General features: G+C 35.5%; 1 protein-coding gene across 2 annotated transcripts in view; it reads left to right on the top strand.

Moving 5' to 3' along the window:
• Positions 1 to 985, top strand: part of LOC119593775 (protein draper-like) — a gene marked incomplete at its 3' end in the record, with an annotated part of 60,455 nt that overhangs the window by 44,950 nt on the left and 14,520 nt on the right.

Raw genomic sequence — 985 nt, 5'->3', positions numbered from 1 at the left:
TGCTTTCCTAACAGCTTTTCAACAAACATACTGGCTGTACAGTTATGTGAAGGGCCTTCTCTAATAAATTTTAAATATGTACTATAAAGTAAAAGGTGGTTTGTAGAGCATAAAGTGTAATCCTGTGTTAAAATGTAAGTTTAACCCTTAGTGCTTATAAAATGTTCAAGATTTTAACATAGTTTACTGAATAGAGGATTGTTTCAACAAAATCCAGGTACTTTTGAATATAGAATGTATGCAACATGAGCCATTTCATATAACTGTTGTAGTCTGATTCATTTCAAGGTTTACTACACAATGCAAAGGATTATAGGTTATCAACATTAATTCTTATCTGTGGTGTGTGTTATGAGTGTAGTCTTGTGTTCATGTATTATGTGTCCTTTTGTTATGTTGACTCACCCCATCCTAATTTGTTTTCCTTGGCCAACAGAAATGAGGGGTAAGTCTTATTGAAAATGAATTTTGATAGCTATTGGCTGATAATTGCACTTAGCCAGTCAGAGCTTTACTGATGATGGGCCAGCAGTCACATTTTTAAGAGGGTTAAGAATTTTCTTATCATTATATAATCACAGGGATCTCAGAATGGGTTATGACCAGCAAACCTGTCATCAAGCAGTATGCAGTTCATTGTCTGTTTATGTAATAATTGCAGAAATTAAAGGACTCATAAGGCTCAGCAGCCAATATAGTGCAGGTACTGTATGGAATACATTATGTCCTATAAAATAAACAAGAATTGATGGATTGTTTATTTATAAAGCTTGCCAACCCATCTCTTACAAGTGTGACTGTCTTTGAATCTTTTGTGTTTTTTGCGTGGCGCTGCATCCAAGTGGCTTTGGTGTAGGTCAAAAGTGCGTGGGACCTCCGCCTTTTTCTAACAGTGACTCGTATATGTTATTATGTGCCATTTCAGCACTACCTTTGGTTTATGTCTTAGCTTTTTACCTGTTATTCTGTGAGATGTTGCATCTGG

Source organism: Penaeus monodon, chromosome 32 (genome assembly GCF_015228065.2).
Source record: "Penaeus monodon isolate SGIC_2016 chromosome 32, NSTDA_Pmon_1, whole genome shotgun sequence".
NCBI lineage: Eukaryota > Metazoa > Arthropoda > Malacostraca > Decapoda > Penaeidae > Penaeus > Penaeus monodon.
The sequence above is the reverse complement of the archived record's forward strand: the minus strand, read 5'-3'. Positions and strand labels throughout refer to the sequence as shown.